This window comes from Artemia sp. Qi Xiang Cuo, chromosome 15, assembly GCF_049724085.1.
Source record: "Artemia sp. Qi Xiang Cuo chromosome 15, ASM4972408v1, whole genome shotgun sequence".
NCBI lineage: Eukaryota > Metazoa > Arthropoda > Branchiopoda > Anostraca > Artemiidae > Artemia > Artemia sp. Qi Xiang Cuo.
The window spans coordinates 45160457-45181311 of record NC_142808.1 but is presented as its reverse complement, the minus strand read 5'-3'; positions in this window follow the sequence as shown (position 1 = coordinate 45181311).

The following is a 20855-nucleotide window of genomic DNA, read 5'->3' as shown; positions in this document are numbered from 1 at the left end:
CCATCAGCCCTGATGAGATGGAAAGGAAAAATAAAACAGAAAACTTTAAAATTAAAAATGTGGCACTTAGAATAGACCTTGTTTAGAGCTAAGAAAAGAAAGTATCTGATGAGAAAGGCTTTATTATAACTTATTGATCCCCTGTCCCACCCACACACACATTTCATTTGTACAAGTAAATGTTAAAACAGACAAAAAATTAATCTTGACGAAAGAACAATATTTGGTGAATTTTTCTTTCGAAAACTGTTTAATTTTGGGAAAAAAACAGATATTAAATAGTAATTAAGTTAAATTATAAAGTTAATTATTATTAGTAATTAAGTAAAATATATACTTAGTTTACTTTTAACAGATAATGTTTAATATACTTTTCTTATATACATGTTTCAATGAACTTTTTCTATGATCCCTGATAATTCAAGATATATGGGCTGATAATTCAAGATCTTAGAAAAAAAACAGGGTGTGGAAGCCCTGGTCGAAAGAAATGTGAAAGTAAAATGGAAAAGTAAAAAAAACAAAATGAGACACTTAAAATAGACAATATTGTCAACTGTAATCATAAAATATCTCTAACTGGTCAGCAGGGAAGGAAAAATACAGAGAAAAACTTCAAAATGAAACTGTGGGTCTTCAAAGAGACTGTATTTCATATTATTTTCCTTTTTTATTTGCTTAGTAGCATTATTTTGCGCCATTTGTGTTCAATCCAAAATTATGTCTTTTCACTTCTTTGTTTTATATAAATAACTAATGTAAACATTTACCTTTATTGTATGTTATTTCTTGTATGTAAATCTATAAGCCTTTGTAATTGAACTGTTTTCCTTGATATCGATCTGATTTATATGATCAAAATGAGGAATCGAACCACCGTAATCTGGATCTGTTTGTGTCGTACAATGCTGATTTTAAATTTGATTTATGTATTCAGTCGGTTAGTAAACTGATGCATGAATACTGGTAAAGCTTGGTTTCTGAGAGAAGTCGCACTTTGCTTCAATGGTCGGATTACGTCACCCGATGAAAATTCGTCTTTATATGTGAAATATTTGGTTTATTTCTGTCTCGGATCATGGTTGAAAAATTCGTTTCCCCAGCCCGCAATCAATATGAAATTGCCATTGGTAATATTATTAAGACTGATATTTATAGGAGGCTGTACTTTTTTTGCCGAGTAATTCTAAACTCTGACGGGAGTCAAATTTTCCTTTGACAGCCTTATTTTAGGTCGCCCTACGAAAAAATGTTCTTATGGTCTTATTTCTGTTTTGGATCTGAGTTGGAGAATTCGTTTCCTCAGCCGGCAAAATTTTCTTCAGAATAAATAAATTGTTTCTGCTTGGCGGATTACAACTGGAAATATTTTTAAGATTGTGATTTATAGGAATTTGTTTTCTGGGAAATTTAAGCAAGGCTTCCACTTCTAGGGGAAAATCCCTATTTTAGGGGAAAATCACTTCTTTTAGGGACACTTATTTTGAATCTAGGGATTCAGGGGAATTTGGGGTAAATTAAGGGTTGTTAGGGATATTCAGGGAAAGTTAGACCATGGGAAAAAGAGGTCACCAGCAGATTGAAAGAATCCTGAGTGAGTGGACTTTTTAATATATCATTCTACTATAAAGCATTATGAATAAAGTCATATAGATGACTTTTTACACCTCCTGCTATTATAGAGCAGACAGAAATAAAGTCTTACAAATTACTTTTTGTTGTTTTCTCTATGTATCAGTGGGGTAATATAATTTCTTCTGTATGAAACTTTAGTGGATCATATATTAAATAAGAAAAACAAAATGTCTTTTGTATAACTTTATTTGTACTTCTTAACAATAATTTGATGTTTAAAAAGTCATACAGAAGACTTTATATCATTCTCCATCATTTCTCTAGAAATAGAAATATATAATTACAAACATAAAAAGTCATTTGTAAAGCATAGCATATATTAAATATGTAACCTAACCTAGGTACCTTTTTCTCCCCCTAAACCCCCCAAAACAACAGTTTAAATATTGTCAACACATTGGAAACCACGCTAAGCATTAATTACTGCATACCAGTATCTTGAATTAACCCATACAAAATGGGTTTTCTGTTGCATCTCCAATTTGACATGGATAAAACAGTGTATTTAACAAAAAAATGCCAAGTACCAAAAGTACCAAAATAACAAAAAAATATCTGTAGGACTTTGTTCATATTTGTTGTGTAGTAGTACAAGATATAAAATGTTATCTGCATTCCTCTATTCATGTTTTATCTATAATAGTGTAATATATAAAAATTCATCTGTATGACTTTATTCATGTTTTATCTACAATATAGAGATATATAAAAGGTAATCTGTATGACTTTATTTTTGCTGGCTCTATAATAGCATGAGGTATAAAAAGTCATTTGTATGACTTTATTTATGTTTGCTCTATAAAAGAATGAGGCATAAAGTCATCTGTATGACTTTTTTATCATTCTACATAATAGAAGAAAGCAAGATATTGTCTTCTGTTTGACTTTATACTGCATTCTATATAAGAGTAAATGACAATTTTCTATTGCTCAGATATAAAGAAAAAAATTTCTATATTGTCATAAGTAGGTAACCCTGAGTGGGGTCTTGCATTGGCCTGAGCTGGACCAAAGTGGGGTCACCAGTAAATATGTTCCATGATGAGCGGTTTTTTTACAAAGGCAGCTGCTGCTCTATTTGGATGGTCCCCTGTGGATTTGCACATGACCATGGGAAAAAGAGGTCACCAGCAGATTGAAAGAATCCTGCCCACTTTTCCAGAAGCGCTTCCAGGCGAGATAAGTATGCCGAATTTCAGGAATTTTTTTGATGCGAAGCACACCAAATTCTTGCTCTGGGACAGACCCGTTGGTTATCCCTTCAGGCCTGCGCAAAAAGGCTTATTGAGCAACGCGTGGCTCTTATTCAGTATTTCGAGGAAACCACGTTTGACGACCCAACTGCAACAAATGACCTTATCTTTTCGACATTACAAAAGCAAGTTGACTAAGCCATACCTTGAATTCATGGACAACACTCTAGACCTCTCCAACAAATTCAATACCGTTTTTCAATCCAAGCCTCCCCTTCTTCACTCTCTAAGGGCTAGTGTCGGCAAACTTGTGAATGATGTAGCATCTAACTTCATTAAACTGGACTATATTCGCAGTGTTGGTTCGTTTACCGAACTGAATCCTTACCTTTCAAGTGAGTACTTGCCTTTAAACCAGACATATGTGGGAATAGCTGCAACCGATTCCATGCAAGAACTCGAAGATGCTCAAGAGCCAAGTGATAACATTGATCTCTTTTACCAGTCGTGTCAAAAATACTATATCGTCCTAATCAAGCAGATCAAACACCAGTTCAAGTTTGAAGACGAAATTTATGACATTTTGGCTTTAGTTGAACCAAGGAATGCAATAAATTTGAAGCCAAAATCTCTAAGGCCACTATTTGTAAGATTTCCTATTCTAACAGAAAATGCTTTACTCCAGAAAACGGACGTAGAATGGAGGTCACAAGCAATGACTAATGTCATTTAACTTCATTTGGGAGATTCCCAAGTAGAAGACCTGTCATTTGAGCAGTACCGGAAGAAGATTCTTTGTTTGAAGACTCGTAGTGGTGAAATCAGGTACCCGGAACTGCGGAAGTGCATAAGGCTGATCTTCTCATTACCTGTTAGCAACGTTCCAGCTGAACGTTTGTTCAGCCTCCTGAAATTGATCAAAACAGACATCTGAAATAGTCTCGATAATGTCATCCTAGTCTCACTTATTCGAGTCAATTACTGGTTGAAAAACGAAGATAAAACTTCATCAACTGTCAGCATACCGAAAGCTGTCGCTGGCTTCAAGACCAAGGCAAACGCTACGTGCGATGAAGTGCTGGAGATGACACCTATTTGAAGTGTAAAAGATGTTATATATTATCATTATCTGAAGTATAAAATAGCAATTTGATGCTGCACTGTTTCGTGTAAATTCGTTGGAAATCTAGTGCAAAATATCCTTTTTTTTCTAGGGAGAAAAATGGGGAGAAATTAGATCTAAACACGAGGAATTTCAGGGAAAATTGGTATGAAAATAGGGAAATTGAAATCGAAAAGTGGAAGCCCTGAATTTGAGGCTCCCGACAGGAGTCGAATTTCATTTTGGCAGCCTTATTTTATGTCGCCAGACGAAAAAACGTATGTATGAGCTCGCTTTTATTTCGAACCAGATTTGAAAAATTTGTTTCCCCAGCCGGCAAAATTTCTTTTTAAAATAAATAAATTGTTTCTGCTCTCAGGATTGATAGAAAGCAAATTGGTAATGTAGTAAAATTTGCATTCATAAGAGGTTCCTTTTTGAGAATTTTTGGCTCTGGCAGGAGTGAAATTTCACTTTGGCAGCGTATTTTATGTCGACCAACGAAATAATGTCTTTCTGGAATTTCTTCTGTTTCTTACCAGAGTTGAGAAGTTTGTTTTCCAGCCGGCAAAATTTGCCTTCAAGATGAATGAGACTCTCCTGTTTAGAGAATGTACTATTGAATTAACAGTGTCAATAGATAGTACAACTGACAACACTTTTAACATCTGTGTTTGAAAAAGGTTCTTTTTTGAGAGGTTTTGGCCCTGGCAGGGGTTCATTTCACTTCGGCAGCAATGTTCAATTTTGATCAACGCAAAAATGTCTATGGAGACAAACATTTGGGTTAATTCTGTTTCAGATTAAACATTAGTTGTTCCTTTCTACGGCCGGCAAAATTCTTCTTTTTCTTCAAAATAAATAAACAATTTCTATCTAAATGATGGATTATTGAATGTATAACATCTATATTATTTACGATTGTTATAGCTATCAAGATTGGTATTCAAGGAGTGATATTTTTTTGAAATTAGAATATTTCGCTTTCACTCAAACGTAATAGCCGCAATCCACCTCGCAAGGTCGCTTGCTCCTTTTGCCACACAATATATGCCGTTTATTATCCTTTTCGTCCTTTTTATCCTTTTTGAATCCTTCTTGTGACGTTGCCTCCTCGGTTTTCTCATACAAAATTGGTAGTCTTCTCTCAGAACACAATTTAAAAGAGATAAATTTAGTGTAGACCTTAACAAGGTACAATTTATACGCGTGTGGCTTGTTTAACAATCGGAGTTATGAAGAAATGGGCTTACTGTTAATTTCAGCCTTTATTGATTGCCTTAGAAAAATTTTAAAGCTAGCATAATTTTGACGTGATGTGTCGTCATATGACGTCATGTGTGTAAAGTTTGTTTTAAGATTTTTACTATTTAGTTATACAGTATATGATTTCTCTTCTTTTTTAAGTCACCTCAAAGACTGTATTTGTTTATGCTAAAGCTGTTAAAACATTTCAAAAAGTAATGCTTGACTACGTTTTTGTTCTTCAAAAAAAGTTTAAAAACTGGGTTAAATCAAGCTGTGGCGTATCTGGAAGTATTGAAATCCGTATTCAAGTTTTACAGTATTTTACTATTCTTTCCTAGGGCAAGTTTTTTTTTCAGATTTATATTAAAAATTTAATTCAACCACTAATTAAATTGATGTGTAGGATTTAAAATTACGTTTTACGTATTTTTAGCAATATTTGTCGATAGTGTATGCAATTGAGAAGTGAGGATCTGTCTTCTCCTAGCCATATTCACCTATGACCACTGAGACCAGGCACATTCAAACCTCTCAGACTAGTTTCAAAACATGTTTGGACAAATCGTTAACCGTCATAATCACAGTACGAAAAAACTGAGTGCGTCCCAAATATTTCGTTCTTTTAAAGTCTTTAAATAGTATATTTTCCACTAAAAAAGTTGCAAACTAGGGTCTGGGAGGGGGCAAACTGAGCTCAGAGAGGAGCAGTTGCCCCTTCCCTTGTCCCATTCCAAATTATGCCCCTGATGTCCATGGCACTCTAGAGTCAAACTTGTCAATAAAGTCGAAATTACGTAGCTGATTAGGTTTACCGTTCCTAATTTCTAGAGTTAACTAAATTATTAAATAAGCTTACACAAAATTATTAGCAAACATTATTTGTTTAAAACAGCCGTATATTTGAATTGCTTCAATTGTCTGCCATCTCCTTAGACACTTGTCAGCTCTAGCTTAAACTGCCATTTCACCTGCTCTTTGGGTAAACCTCAAAACTGACATTGAGGCGTAAACCTAACAAACTAATCAACCTCAAATTTAAAACAGCTTTAGTATAAACCTATAGTTCATATTGTTTATTTAGGAAGTTTTATGTATTTTTTATGTATACCTATTATGTTGAATTATTTTAGTTTGTTAAATTAGCTACCTTTCTGTATTTACTAACGGAGATACTCGAATTTTGGTTTAATTTTTTAATTTGGGAGGGACCTACTAATGTAGAAACTCTACCCTTTGAGGAAGTAGTACCCAAATTACCCTCTGCCTTGTATTTTTTAATAAAAGTCTCCTTTTATATTTCGTTAATTTTTTGTAGTTTAAAGGGCCAGTCTGACGTGGTGTTTTTTTTTGCCAATTTTGTATGAGCGTATATGTGTAAATGATGATTTGACTTTTTCATTAAAAAAACGATAGTGTATTACAGTGGTGGTTCTAGACCAAGGTAGGAGGGCCAGCTGCCCCCCTCTCAGTTTTCTGACAAGTGACATTAAATTATTTTCATTTTTATTATTGTTAAGCTACTATGGTATACCTTGCCTCCCCGATTATGAGGCCTAAAATCAGTACTGACTTATTATTGGCAAATCATTTTAAATTTCCAAAACATGAATACCTGATAAATTCTCCTGTGGTGGTGCAGTGGGTTTGATCTCAGGGTAATATGGAACCCTGAGCTCGAACCCAGGCGAAGAAACGTACTGCAGGGCCGATGCAAGGAGCTTAGTAGTGTTGTTAACCCAATGCATAAATACAGACAAATATTTGCTTGGTCAAGCCATCAATTTGTTTACTGAGTGAGGTAGTAAGTAATTGTACAAAATTGAAAATATTTCCATAACTTAGAATATACAACATACTAAGAAAATCTCTCAAACTAAAATGAGCCCAAAAACGTTCAAATTGGTCGGTGAAAAATAATTGCATGCTGACCAATGGTGTACGTAGAGCAGGTACCGATTTCCTGATTTCCGCCTTTGGCTGGGAGGACAATGCGCGGTTGGGGGTAAATTATTTGATGTTTCCTAGGCTTTTCCCAATTTTTCTCCAGATACCTATTTAGAGCTGGGTTGACTCTGGCTAAGCTTACAAAGTCACGTCATTGACTCCGTTCAAAACCAAATAACCAGCGACACTAGGAGTCAAACCCCTCTCCTCAGGATGTCAAGTCTATCCCCCTAAACATTCGGCTAGGACCGTTCAAATTGGATGGTAACTTAGAAAGAAACCTTAGTTTGAAAGATAGCGTTAAATTCGCGCAAGTTGGATAAATACGCCTTTTCAACTTGAAAAACGATGCGTATTGTTCAGGCTTTGGAATTTTGAACCAAGCTGAATTCAACGGAAATAAGACTTGAGTTTCTTGTGTAAAACTTATTCTTATTAAAAAAAAGTCTGTTCACCATTTTTCTCGTAATTTTTTTATTTGGATAATTGGTGCATTTCTAAAAAGTTTTGGTCCGTTTCGAAACGGTGAATTCAGATAGATATATAAATATAAAAACAAAACATTGACAACTATTTTTTTTCTGTAAATATTTAAATGTAAAAAAAACTTAATAGCCTTCAAATCAGAAAAAATGTCCAGTTTTTCAATTTTTCCTTCTTTTACTGTTGAATTAAATCAGAAATATATATATATATATATATATATATATATATATATATATATATATATATATATATATATATATATATATATATATATATATATATATATATATATATATATATATATATATATATATATATATATATATATATATATATATATATATATATATATATATATATATATATATATATATATATATATATATATATATATATATATATATATATATATATATATATATATATATATATATATATATATATATATATATATATATATATATAGTGTGCGGTAACCCAGAAAGTAATCTTAGTTTGAAAGGTGGTGTAAAATTTGCGCGTGTTGAATGAACCCTTTTGGCTTTGTAATTTTAGCCAAGGTCCACAGAATGAAGACGTGATTTTTTGTATAAATGTTTATATTTGTAAATAGATGCTCTATATTCGCCTTATTTCCCTTCTTTTTTATCATTTGGATTGTTGAAGTGTTTTCTAAAAATTGTGAAAATCTATGAACATTGTGAAAAATCTATGAATCTATGAAATAACATCGACTACTATTTTTCTGTCAGCATTTAAATGTAAAAAAAAACTTCACGTCTGGAAACCTTTATCAAGAGGAAAAAAATGATCCATGCAAATAGCACGTGTTTTATTTGTCAATTAAATAAATAAAAAAATTCAACTGGAAGTAAGGAGCAATATTAAAACTTAAACGAACAGAAATTATAAATTATTTCGTATATGAGGGGGGCTGTCCCCCTCCCCCAGAAAAACATCACACAAAAATGTCATGGCAGTGTCGGGACCATGTGGCCCGACACCTTAAGAGCCGGGGCTGGCGTCTCCCACCCTCCAAAATTCCCCAACACGCAAAATTGTGGAGTCAAAGAGAAAGTCTCAAAATGTGAGTAAGATATCCTAAGGGGTAACAAAATGACCATATATAAAAAAAGTTCTAGGAAAGGGGTTGGCTGGACTCTAATTTAACCATAGTAAATGTAAAATTTTACTTGTATATCCTATTATCACCTAGTCCAATTCCTGGAAAGCACAAACAATAGAACAAACAATAATTTTTTTAATTTAATTAATTTCAATTTGTATCAGTAGCTGAAAAAAAGTTACCTTTTCTTTTTAATATTACTTTATACACTATTGCTTTCAGTTTGTGGAGTTCTATCATAATACTTGGAGAGTTCGGCCATGGGTTCAATTTAGTCCTCTATTTACATTGTGCAAGAATTTCATGAAATAGACAAAATTAACAAGCTAATAATTGGAAGGATCCGTGCTGGCAGCCATAAAGAAACGCTACGATTGGACGATTTGAACAGCCCCGAGCTTAACACGTAACCACACTTCTTTTAGTAATGTCAGTCCTATTATTATTGATGTCAATTTAATTGCTAATATGAAAAAAAATCACATCCCCAAAACTACCAGGTTAGAACATATAGACGGAAGGAGCACATACACCCATAAAAGAACAAAATAAAAGCTTTCTTAGCGAAATTTAAAGAAGAGGACTTTATTTCCTGGCCGGGAAAAAGCAGGTTATGAGAAAAAGGGAACAATACAACAGACAGTGGTGTCAATATACTAAAATTTCGGTGGAGGGGGGAGGAGGAGTTATTTTCCAATGTCTAATGGTTTGCAAATCAGCTGTCTTTATGAGTGCAGCTAAAAAGAGTTATACTCGAAGAGATACTCGAGCTTCGCAGTCTATATATCTGGCTTTTGCAGTTCAAAAGTTGCATCGTCTGGAACATCCTCCAATACGCTAGTCTTTTATATTATTTTGAGTTGATATGGTTTCTATAACCAAGAGTAATTGTTTTTATTGTAATTCACCAAGTGCCGTCTATCAGCTGGTAGTTGCTATTCAACCTAAATACTTAATTTGTTTAGTAAGACTGGAACTGTGCCCATATGGACAAGATTTAAGGAAACGTCTTGGATTTAAGGAAAATTTGCACTTGAGCATCCAAAGTTTCAAACTGGACACTCTTTTATTTTATTTTTTTGTTTTTTTTACCATATATAAGGAAAATAGCCAAGGAGCACGTATGATGACTTCTATAAAAAAAATGCAAGAAAATCGTAGTGTATATTTTTATGTAAAGACCAGAGGAAAAATAGTTTGCACCCTTTCCCCTAAAATTCTAAGTCCCTTTAATTCCAGGAAGTAGAGACTATGCATTTGAAATTTGTGAGCAAGTTCAATTCATATATCGTCAGCTATTAGAAGAACGCAAATCTCCTGTGCAACGAGAATGTTAATCTTCAAAATATAATTTTGAGCATAATTTTTTCTTCCCCCCTTAATGATAGGGACAACAATTTTTCTTTGGCCAAAAATATTTCCTCCGCCCCTTAATGATAGTGACAGTAATTTTTCTAGCGCCAACAGATTTTTCTTCTGCCCTTAATGATAGTGATAACAACTAATTTTTATTTAATTCGTCTGAGGATTTAAGTTAAGCGCACGAAACGATGTGTGTTCATTATTTGTTAAATCCGTTTTACCCCGACAATTGTCAAATTAGGTTGTCTTTGCTCTAGCTAGACCTTCGAGCTTCTGGACAAGTGACTGTACTATTGTGCCCTTTAGTTTGGATTGAAGGGTGTTGTTGGAACCACCATTTCTCATTTGTTTTCATAACGCATTCGACCTTTCGCGGAATTGCAGATCCCATCATTGGTTTTCCATTTCCTTTAGCTAGGGCTTCAAGCTTCTGGACAAGTGGCGGTACTACTGTGCCCTTTGGTTTGGATTGGACGGTGTTTTGGAACCTCCATTTCTCATTTGTTTTAATAACGCATTTGACCTTTCGCGAAATGCAAGATCCCATCATTGGTTTTCCATTTTCTCTATAGAGGCCTATATGCTTCTGGACCTGAGACTATACAATTTTGACAGGAGGTGTGTTTTTGACGGTGTTTTTTACCCTCGATTTTTCATTTGTTTTCATAAATCATTCGACGTTTCGCGGAATATGAGATTCCGTCATTGGATTTTCATTTTCTCTAGATAGGACTTCAAGCTTCTGGACAAGTGTCGGTACTACTGTGCCCTTTGGTTTGGATTGGACGGTGTTTTGGAACCTCCATTTCTCATTTGTTGTCATAACGCATTCGACCTTTCCCGAAATGCCAAATCCCATAATTTATTTTTCATTTTCTCTAGCTAGGGCTTCAAGCTTCTGGACAATAGACGGTTCTATTGTGCCCTTTGGATTGGAGGGTGTTGTGGAAACTCCATTTTTCCTGTTTGGCCAGAACGCCGATGACCGTTCGCGGATGGTAAGATCCAAAAATTGGATTGCCAGTTTCACTAGATAGGCCTTCAAGCGTTTGGACAAGTGGCTGCAAACTTGTTCCCTGTGGTTTTGATTGGAGGGTTTTGTTGAACATCCATATTTCGTGTTTATTCATTAATCCTACTGCCTTTCGCGGACTGCAAGATCCCGACATTGGATTTTCATTTTCTCTAGCTAGGCCTTCAAGCTTCTGGACCAGTGACGGTTCTATTGTGCCCTTTGGTTTGGATTGGAGGGTGTTTTGGAACCACCATTTCTCATTTGTTTTCGTAACGCATTCGACCTTTCGCGGAATGGCAGATTCCATCATTGGTTTTCCATTTTCTTTAATAATAATAATAATAATAATAATAATAATAATAATAATAATAATAATAATAATAATAATAATAATAATAATAATAATAATAATAATAATTGTCAATCTTGTTCTTACATGCATTGACTGAATCTGAGTGGACAGTGTCTGATTGTAGTGCGTTCCACTCGAAGACAATGCGGTTGCTTATTTGTGTTCATAACGCATTCGACTTTTCCCGGAATGGTAGATCTCACGATTTGTTTTCCATTTTCTTTAGCTAGGTTTTCAAGTTTCTGGACAAGTGACGGTACATTTGTGCCCTTTGGTTTGGATCGGGAAGCATTGAAGTATCCAAACGTTTCATTAATTTTTCTGAAGTCATTAATTTTTTGGGAAAACTAGTTACTGTCTCTGTTTCTCCTGTTCCTTCTATTTGTCGTTCAAATTTCTGGACAACACTCCAGACTAGGTTTTCCTTTACTGGACCTGGTTTTATCAGTGTAGATGTTGTAGTTCCATCAATGCAATCTCCGCTCACATTTAGATTTTCAAATTTTTGTAACAATTTCCATATGGCACCTCCATACTTAACTATTTTTAAATTGCGACCTCGAAATTCTTTTGGAATCATAGCAGGCATAATTATATTAACAAACTGTAAGAGTAATTCATAATGGGGTCTAATATATAGTTTAGATGACTTCATGGAATTGAGATTGATGTCATGCTAATTATTAAATTTGAGGAAACCAAGAGTGACATCAAAATCAACCATAAACTCATGAAGTGTACCATGAGTAATATGTGATATACTTAAAATACAAAAAAAAATTCTTCAAAGTTTTCCTCGTCACGATCATTCTCGAAATAGTCTTGCATGAAATTAAAGGGTTTTAGCTCTGCCAATCTTGATTTAGGGTGCTCATTTTCTGCGTCTGACGAATCGGTAGACGAGGGACGCGATACCCATCTTTCTGGAAATGTTGCTCTTTTTATTCGGCTAATATGTGCCTTGTAATTTCTTCCACTATCGGGGTTCACCATTTTAAAAGAAAAATCGTTATCATACTTTTTGACTATTCTGTACGGTCCAGAAAATTTTTTGGAAAGTTTCTTGCCTTCCATCTTTGCCTCATTTTTTAGGTAAACACAATCTCCTAATCTAACATATATAGTTCCCTTGATTGTGGGTTGGTTTTCTAGCTCGGAATATTTTACATTTTTCGAAGTATTGTTTTACTGTTTTGTAAGTTTTCCTCTTCCTACTTATGGATTCATGTATTAAATGTACCGAGCTATTGTAATATTGTTGGGACTCAATAGTCTCATCATACGGGATTCTAAAATCGCGACCAAATAGTAAATAAAAAGGGTTGTCTTTGGTTGTTTCTAAATAAGCAATATTGATTACGTTGGTCAAATAAGTTAAAAATTGATCCCAATTGTTTCTGTTGTCTTTTGTATAAATGCTTAATACATTCGAAAATACGTTGTGCCTATTTTCTAATTTACCATTAGCTTGTGGGCGGTATGGGGAATTCACCAATTTCTCTATGTTAAGAAAACTCATTAAGTCTTTTGTTACTTTTGAAACAAAATTGCTTCCGTTATCACTTATAACCTTATTTGGAATTCCAAATTTTAAAAATAATTTCGCTAACGCCTTACTCGTGCCGTAAGCGCCTTGATTCTTTAATGCTTTTGCAAAAGTAAATCCGGAAAAGTGATCTTTAACTGAAAGAATACAAGTATGGCCTCTGTTGGAAACAGGTAAGCCTCCACTGGTTCCATATAAATCAAATGAGACAATATCAAAGGGGAATCTCGCTAACGGGACTCTTCCTATTGGGGGATTAGGATAGGCTTGGTGTTTTTTTCTTAAGTTACACACTTCGCATGTACTTACAAATTCCTTAAGTTTTGTTACTGCCGACGGCACGTAGAAATATTGTTTTAATTTATGGAAAGTTTTCGTTATTCCAAAATGTCCACCTATATCTGAATGAAAATATTCGAAGGCAGGTATTATTAAGTTTTGGGGTAATACAGGTATTATTGAGGTTTGGTTTCTATTTGCCTCAGCAGTCACGATTCTGCATAGTATTTCTTCATCAAGATCATAGTAAAAATTATCTATTTCTTTACTAAGAATTTTGAATTTATCTGACAACGCATCATCGTTTACCAAACAAATAATAATTGCTAAACCCATTATGTCCTTTTTTTGATTTATTTTCATATTTTCCAAAGACAAGGGATAATTTTTATCCTCATCTTCGTTTAGTGTGTCTTTCATTTTGTTTTTTACATTCATGTTTACTCTAAGTACTAATGGCGTTAATTTCGTTTTCCTCGGCTTCCGACGGCATATTTTCTGGGAATCTACTCAAAAAGTCACAAGCCGCATTTTGTTTACCTTTTATATATTCAAATTCATAATCTAGATCTTGGATTTTAATAATCCATCTAGCTAGAATTTCCGTGGGTTTTATAAGAGTGTGCGAGTGTTGCAAGTTATTAAAGTCTAAACCTAGTATAAATATTCTACCAATTAAATAGTTTCTAAAGTTATCCAAGTGATGGATTATATATAAAAACTCTAAGTTTGTGGTGGAATAACTACTTTCGCCTTTTAATAAAGTTCTACTCGAATAGCATATAATTTTTTCTATGATATTTTCTTTAGGTGTTCCCTCTAGAGGACTAAGTTTTTCTACCGGGATTATCTACGAAAGAATAGTACCAATGCCTTTCAAACTTGTATTAGTTGTGACCACGAATTGTCCGTTTTCAAAATCAGGCAGCGATAATATTAGTGCCGAAGTGAGTACCTTTTTGAGACGGTCTAGGGAAGTTTGAGCTTCCTGGGACCAGGTAACATTTTAGGAGTTCCCTTTAGTTAATTCCGTGAGGGGTTTCGCAATTTGAGCGTAATTGCGCAAGAATTTTCTGAAGTAACCAGGATGACCTAAAATTCCTCTTAATTCTTTCATAGTTCTAGGGGGTTGGAGGTTTCCAACACATTTTATTTTGTCTGGGTCTGGGGATATCTCTCCTTGCGTCACCAATACTCCTAAAAATTAAGTTTTTGGTTGAAATTAAATTTACTTTTTCAGGCCGGCATTTTAAATTACCCTCTCTGAATTTCTCGAACACTTTAGCTAGTGTTGCTAAGCGTTATTCAGCGTTTTCTCCTACGCATATGACATCATCAACAAAATTAATGATATTCTTTAATCCTCTTAATAGATGTAATAAGGGTCTACATAGCGCGCTTGAATTGGTCTTAAGTCCAAAAGTTACTCTTAAGTATTCATAGGAACCGCATTCAGTTGTAGAAAACGCAGTTTTATAGACATCTTTTTCGGCTATTTTCACTTGGTGGTAGCCTTGTGTAAGATCTAAAGAAGTAAAAATTTTGTTTTTGCTTGAGATAAAGTCAAGGATTACATCTATTCTTGGTAAAGGAAATTTATAACTAACTACTTGTTTGTTAAGGGCTCTATAATGTACTACAAGTCTTCGATCACCATTTGTTTTTGGTACCAAGATCACTGGTGCAGAATATGGACTTATACTGGGGCGTATCATTTCATTTTTTTCTAATTAATGAATTTTATTTTTTTAACCACTCTTTGTGCTTATACGGCACACGATATGGCTGTTTCGTGACAGGATTACCGCTCGTTAGAATTGAATGTTCAGAAAACGGTATCAGCTCGATGCCATCTTCGGATGCGGAAAATACATCTTTTGAAATTCCATAATAATTCGCATTATTTTTTCTTAAGTTCTAAGTCCGTAATATGATCAATATTAAATTTGTTTAAAAATTGCGATTTAGTTAGAGGGTATTTGTTAATTGAGGTTTTAATGCCGTTAACAAGGTTTCTTTTACAATTTTCCCACCTATCTAAATCATTCTCCGAGATAACTTGGATCTCGTGGGGTATGCACCCCACACTAATAAGTATGGATTAGCACTCGCGATTACCCCCAAGTGTCGTCCGGCTAGAGGGGAAGTAAAAAAAAATATAGAAGAAGAAGCACGAAACAACTTGGCTGTTTACAATTATTAATAAGATGCCTACAAAAGAACCTAAATATCAAGTATTTCTATTCTAAAGGACCCACTCAAACAGACCTTTTACTCCTTGATAAATGCAGAGCCCCCAAAATTTGCTATAACCTTGAAAAAAAATCCCAAAAGTGTCAAATATGAAGCCTTACATCATCCTTTAGCAGAAATTCAATAGTATAAACAATTTTTATTCGACCCTGAATCTGAAGAATACAAATCCCTTGGTAGTAAATTATTTCTGAAACGTATGAAAACATACCAATGAAAACGAGACGCCTATAAAAATAATAACAAGAAAATTAAGAGAAAAATCTAAACTCAAAACCACCTATTAGTTATTAATAATAGGAATATGCAACTGTGGAATAAGTTAATCTCATATTTATAAATTATTTTGTCATAGTGCAGATTCTAATAATTTTAGGCCTATAACAAAAAAATAGGTTACCAGTGTAATTATGTATTGCTTGCTTACTTATTTATATAATACAAAATATAATACAAAATTAGGTCGTATACTAATTATTAGCAAAACTATAAAGGTATATCTCAACCATTCAGAAAGGCATATCATAACCAGAATAAAGCTTGGAAGTCCTTGCTTTACTTCCATGACCATTCTAATCCTAAAATACTTTTCATAAACAGAAATTCTGTCTTACGCTTACAAATCAATTTTGCTAGGACAATACCATAAAGCAATACAAAAATTGAATTGATATAAAATAATAATGATAAAATAGTAAATAAAAGAATTTTGCAAAAATGGATAAAATTAATTATAAATTAATTCCAGAAACAAACAAAAAGATGAGGCTTAAGAATATCATCATAATCCTCGTTGTTCACGCAGCAGCCCAAGATATTGTAAAACATGGAGTAATATTCAAGCATGGAAATTCATTGCTAGCTAGCCATGATACATGGAAAATGTTTATGAAATTGGATCCAAAACCCTTCGAGACCTTGTTTCAACAAGTAACAAGACTAGAAAAAACACGAATGAACTCAAAGAATAGATATTTCAATTCCTAAGGTCGGATAAAGGATTACAGGCCAGTAAAATAAGGCATAGTAAAGATAATAAAGAGTTTCCAACTCCAGCTGTTCCCAAACTAAAATCAAAATTCGTAATAGATGACTTTGATAAGAAAATGGCAGAAATTGGCATGACACTTGGGACGAGCAACAAGGAAGATAGAAGGAAAACATCAGCGAATAATATCGAATGCTTGTCGAGAGACTTTACTGCAATGAAATCCATGCAAAACCCTAAATTACTGACTACAAGGAAAGAGAAACCTTATGATGGAAATTACGCAATGATAAAAGAACAACCATTACCTAATTTAAATGAGGGAAACGCCCAAAAAGTTTCAACTCATCAAGCCTTTTTAATATTATATAGACAAGCCTTATTTGAATTGTTTAATACGGAAATACAAAAATTAAAACAAAGTACCACGAAGATTTTTGAAGTATTCTTTCGAAGAAATAAATACCGTAGGTCTAAAGGCCTAATTCCCATCATCGGAGAACTCGCCTCCCACCTTTTTGGTTTAACAACGGAGGAAGACTTAAACAGCCTGAGGGAAAATGTAAAAAAGTTGAATAATGCAATGAACGTAAAATTAGAAGATACAAGCCAGTATAGCAAATTACCAGAGAGATAAAATTGAAATGATATCTAAGAAAATCTCAAAAACCGTAAACGTAATGAATTATTTAAGGAAAGAAGTGAATCGCGTGGTGACAGACGCGAGCCTTACCATGGTATCACTCGATACAATTACCATGTCACTACTAAATCTGGCGACAGATGTTAGTAAGTTCGAATTAGCATTATTTGCCCTCACGGGAGGAACTTTGTCATACGACCTAGTAGATCCTTCTAACCTATAAAGTATGTTAGACGAAATAAAAACGCACCTAACGTTTGGTTTACATTTACACATAGAGCCCGAAGTATCAAATTTATTTCTTTACTATACCAAATTAAAAGTCCAAATCACGGAAATAAATGAAAAGTTATTCGCAGTAGTAACAATTCCATTGATAAACCAGCAATCCATTTATGACTTGTAAAAAATTTCGACCTTCCTTACTCACATAAAGAAGACATATTCATTTATGACTATCACACCTGAAACAGACTATTTACTTGTTTATCAAGATAGACGAAAATATACCCTAGCCGATCAACAAGACTTAAAACAGTGCGTATCATTCAAAAACCTAGTACGCCAGCTTACGTTACCTATTTATAACGTCAAATCTGGATCTTGTATGTCGGACATATTTTTAAAATACACCCAACAGGATGAAATACCTGATTTTTGTGAAGCCGTGACAGGAAGTACGAAATGAAAAATATTCATACACCTTTGAAATAATCTCTGGTTATTTTCGGTTCCAAGAGAAACTGTTGGAACTTTGCCTTATTACAATAGTACAGAAAGAATAAACCCAAGTTACAAGACAGAAATACTGTTACAAGATGTGGGTACGATAACCATAAAACAAGGATGTCGACTTGCAACTAAAGAGTCAACTGTTCGAGCGCCGTTAATTACAACGAGCACAAATATAATAAGTCTAAAATAATCAATTTTAAGACAATCAACCTGTCGTACACTTTTCCCAATATAAAAAGTAAGGAAATTAAAACCTCGATATGGTCCAAAAATAGAAAAGAATAAAGAGACATTACCGCTTACAAAAATAAGAGAATTATTAGACTCCTAGATCCCCCTATATACTAATGTAGACCAGAGATTAACGTACGTGGATAATAGATACGGATTATTTTCAACAAATTTCTGGTGGACCATACTACTGACCGTATGTTTCGTATTCGCGATGTCCCTGACCATGAGAACCTTACTGACTTTTAATTATGGAAGAATCCCGAGACTAAGAAGGCAAAACCCAAACGAAACACACGGAGAAACGGCTGAAATGCAGAAGTTAAACCCGGAACCCCATGAGAACGTCTAAGCCAAGAAAAAGGGAAGACATTAGAAAACGAGTGGGTATAGAGGTCTCCACTCGTCCTTGCTATGTTTTGTTCCCTCATTGTAACGGTCGTTTACGTAAACCCGTGCGGCTAAGACGCTGCAACATGCGTTTCCTTAAACAGCACGGACGTGCGTGAACAATGAAGGCATGAAATATGTTGTAAACTGAGACCTCAAACTAAATGATGTAATGTAATTTATGTATAAATGGTTATTTTAAATCTAATGTAGAATTAAATAAGGGTTGAAGAAGATTAAGATAAAGTATGTGTAATAACGTATAATAAGGGAAATAATAAGAAGCCTTATTTAAAGTAACAATGTCATTTTTTAAACGTTAACCATTAAATCTATTATGTATTATGACGACTTGTTTTAAAGTACATGTGATTCTGCCTCGTTATTTTATTACAGTAAGTGGAATGACATATTGGAAATTGATTATAACAATGCATAGTCCAGTGCAGATACAACCTAGTAGCATCTATTTTCATCATACCTCAACCAACGAAGAGTACTCACCATAGACCCCAGGCAATTTTCGTCCTAGCTTCGTTTACGAAAATTACAGTTACCTTTTGATCGCTGTTTTCTCGACCACAAACCATACTACGTATCAAGTGACACAATATTTGAATCTCAGCATCCAGTGCATTATCGAACTATATAATCACATAAATCCTAAGAACCCCATCGACCAGTACAAGGTATAAGTACGTAAATATCGCCCTTGATAATCCTTATGGACCCATGTACCATATGACTGTATAGTTATGATATTTGATGATCCCAAAAATTATTTTCGTGTCCCAGATTGAAGTGTTGAATCACTTTAGACCGTTTCCAGAGATCCATCCTATCACCTCCATCACATGCAATAAGTTACTATTTCTGTTATCCCATGCATGTTACGAGATGATTTCTGAAAAATGGACCTGGAAACCAACCACTGAAGTACAAAACCAAAATTATCCCCAGCGACTAACCCCTCAGTGACAATATACTCCTCCCACAAGTTAAAGACAATACATTGAAGGAGTCGCTAAATTTTGATGTCGACCCATTCCAAATCCAAATATCGATTCCCCTGTGATTAACCAAGGAATCACCGCAAAAGCTAATAGATGCAAGCCATGCACGAACAATTTTATCCCCAAGTGCACAAACGAACAATTTTATACGAGAATTACATTATCTATGTACATTTCAACGAAAAAAATCCAAAATGAACTTTGAAACATCTTCAGAATGTAACATTGACAAGGTAAACCACGACAAAACGCTAATGAAATATTCCAACTCTTACAATTCAACGAAAAAAAAATCCAAAATGAACTTTGAAACATCTTAAGAAGGTAACAGTGACAATATAAACCACGACAAAACACTACTGAAATATTCTATCTCTTACATTTCAACGAAAAAAAATCCAAAATGAACTTTGAAACATCTTCAGAATGTAACAGTGACAATGTAAACCACGACAAAACTCTACTGAAATATTCCAACTCTTACATTTCAACGGAAAAATCCAAAATGAACTTGAAACATCTTTTGAATGTAACAGTGAAAATGTAAACCACGACATAACACTACTGAAATAATCCAACTCTCGCATTTCAAAGAAAAACAAAATCCAAAATGAACCTTGAAATATCAAGAGAATGTAACAGTGACAAGGTAAATTATGACGAAACACTACTGAAATTTTCCAACTCTAAAATTTCAACGAACTAAATCCAAAATGAACTTTGAAACATCTTCAGAATGTTACAGTGACAAGGTAAACCACGACAAACACTGGTGAAATATTCCAACTCTGACATTTCAACGAAAGAAATCCAAAATGAACTTTGAAACATGAAGAGAATGTAACAGTGACAAGGTAAGCCACGACAAAACAGTATTGAAATATTCCAACTCTTATATTTCAAAGAAAAAAAAATCCAAAATGAACTTTGAAACATTAAGGGAATGTAACAGTGACAAGAAAAACAACGACAAAACACTACTGAAATATTCCAACTCTTGTATTTTAACGAAAAAAAATCCAAATTGAACTTTGAAACATCTTCAGAATGTAACAGTGACAAGGTAAACCACGACAAAACATTACTGAAATATTCCAACTCTTAAATTTCAAAGAAAAAATCCAAAATGAACTTTGAAACATCTTCAGAATGTAACGGTGACAATATAAACCACGACAAAACACTACTGAAATATTCTATCTCTTACATTTCAACGAAAAAAAATCCAAAATGAACTTTGAAACATCTCCAGAATGTAACAGTGACAATGTAAACCACGACAAAACTCTACTGAAATATTCCAACTCTTACATT